We start from the raw sequence: 2,924 nt of genomic DNA, 5'->3' as shown, positions 1-2,924 counted from the left end.
TAAAAACTCTATTTTTCTTGCCAATTCTTGTTCGAGAAGCCATTATCTACAAAGAAAAAACCCAAAAAAAGAGAGAGAGAGAGAGAGAGTTATCATTTTAACCAAAACAATGGGTCCCCATTGACGAGCTCATCTAGCTAAAAGATCTGACTAACCCATAGATATCTTCAAGAATGGTGAGGAAAATATATTACACATCCTAAATATATTTCAACTATAAGCTGTACATGACATGTTTAATGAACTAAAATTTGTGACAATATGGCCGTTGATATATATATACATGTGGTCTCAAAAATATTTTTTAGGTATTTAGGTTCGATTATAAACGGTAATAGAGGAATTTAAGAAGATGTAATGCAGAGGATTAGTGCAAGTTGGATAAAATAGAGTTTTGCATGACACAAAGATACCTGTAAGCTTAAACAATAATTTTGTGCGATTTCAAAAATATTGTTTATCATGGAGGTTTATGTCCCTCGTAAATCTAGCCTCAAATGATCCTATGTCTTCCTTTAATTTTCTTTCTAGAAACACAGTTGTAACATAGTATGATCATAATGGAAATGATGATGCTTATACAGACGTGGTCATACTAATATGTATAATATAAGGAATAAGAATATAAGGCAATATGGCCGTTTATATATATATATATATATATATAATCCTTTTATCAGGAACTTGGCTAAGCGAGTAGCTCTTCAAAAGTCAATAATTATTCTGCCTAATGTAAAACGATCGGTTTATATGTCTATTGAGCCAAATGATATTTAAGGACAACATAAATAAACTCCAAACAAATTTGGAAAATTGAAGAGATCCACAAAAATTCCTTTAATCAGGCATTTGGCGAAGCGGGCAACATTTCAAAAACAAATAAATATTAAGTATGCCAAACTATCTTTTTTATATGTATATTGGGCCGTATGAAGGTTAACGACAACAGTAAAAATTCCAAAACTATGTAAAAAATAGGCTGTTATTTCTTAATCAACTTTTAAATTTCAAAGTCAACATTTCTTTCTTTATTTCTCAAATGTGGTTCGTAAGACCACAAAATACAGTTTTTTCATATTAACTCAATTTATTTCAAACTATTTATTTCACAACTATTTTAACTCAAATTTTCATATTCGGTTGGCAAATATGTATACAAAACCACAAAATACAGCAATTGCTATCAGGTTCCTTATCATCTTAGCAAGGTCAAAATTTTATATTTTCGAGCTTGAAACAACAACAGTCTAACACCAATTCTATATTTTCCAAATATATCAAACTTCATCATTCTAGTAAATATCCAAATGATGGATCAGATTCTCAGGGAATTGAGGCTCTGATTCGTCCATCTAGCTAGACAAACCGAATGATGGATCAGATTCTCATGGAATGGATCTAAAGTATATAAATCAATGAATTGCTGTAAAATATGGGATGAGGAAAAAGGGATATAAACGTACCTCCGTCGTGAATAAGTATATCAGCAGTCTTTGACAAATGACCAATAGAACTTTGAAATGAATCAACATGAAATCAAGAATAGCAAATATATTAGATTAAGAAACCAAAAAAAAAAAAAAAACGCATAAAAATAATCATTAGATGGATCGTTCTTGAATGAAAATACCTACGCTATAGAGAACTAAAAAATGAGAATGTGGATTAAAAAATGAGAAACACATCTTATAAAGAGATAAAGATGTTGACAAAAAAAAGAGGGAACTAGAAATTTTCCCTCCAAATACAAAAGCCAAAATTGAAAACAAAATCTTGTACACAATTAGGAAAAAGGAAAATTTAGTTATTCTTAGGAAAAAGGAAAATTTATCTCCCCCAAAAAAGAAACAGAAATATTAAAAGATTATAACCATTTGGAGAAAAAAACCATCATTAACTAAAATTAATATGCTGTTTCGTGCAAAAAAATGGTGAAGTTGTGCACAAAAAGTCAAAAACATGTATTTTAAATAATTAAATATTATAAATAATTTTGTTACATAAAAAGCCAAAAAATTTAACATATTAATATCTCACGGACTGTTTGTAAGACTTACCATAAATATATTTGATATTTGAATGTTAATAAAAAATTGAGAATAATTATCATATTCCTTTTGTAAGACTTTACCATTTGTAAGACTTTACCATAAATGATAAGGTGATAAGATTGAAACTGAATTAGCTAGGTATTCACTATATAAATAATTATCATATTCCTTTAAAATATATAATTCTTAGCCATGACATAATTGTTAAATGCAACAAATCGCTTCCGCACAAATGTAGTCGGAAACCTTACTTAAAATAATGGTTTCAAAAATTAATTCCTGTGTAATCCGTTTGGCACAACTATTTATTTCACTAAATATTAATTAGTTTTTATGTGTTTCATGGCATATACATGTTACTCAAAATTCAAACTCAAGATCTTTATACACTCTTATATGACAAGTACTTGTTTCGTTTATAAATATAAATTAAATAATTTTTAATTAAATTTTGCCTTTGAAGAAAACACGTTTAATATTTAAATGCAAAATGATACTATGTGCTGGAAGAGTATATGTTCAAGCCCATTGAATCCAAATCTTAGTCATGTGCTGGCTTTGAGAGGCACAACTTAGGTTTTCAATTTCTATTTGACGATCTAACCTTTAGTAATTTAAGGCCTATTAATTAGATCGGCTTAACTTAATTTTTTTTTTTTTGACAAATGAACCTACAGTAATTGAAGGCCTATTTGTTAGGTCAGGTTAATTAAAAATTGTAGATCATGCTCACTAAAGGTACACTCAAAATGATGGTACATGACAATTTGTAAACTCTTGATGCATGTTTGGAGGAACTTATTGCTTTTAATTGGTCAAAAAAAAATTTTCTTCATATTTCGTGTCTAATCGGGTGAAAAGGAAATGATATGT

The sequence above is a fragment of the Olea europaea genome, chromosome 5 (assembly GCF_002742605.1).
Source record: "Olea europaea var. sylvestris chromosome 5, O_europaea_v1, whole genome shotgun sequence".
In the NCBI taxonomy this organism is placed as follows: domain Eukaryota; kingdom Viridiplantae; phylum Streptophyta; class Magnoliopsida; order Lamiales; family Oleaceae; genus Olea; species Olea europaea.
The sequence above is the reverse complement of the archived record's forward strand: the minus strand, read 5'-3'. Positions refer to the sequence as shown.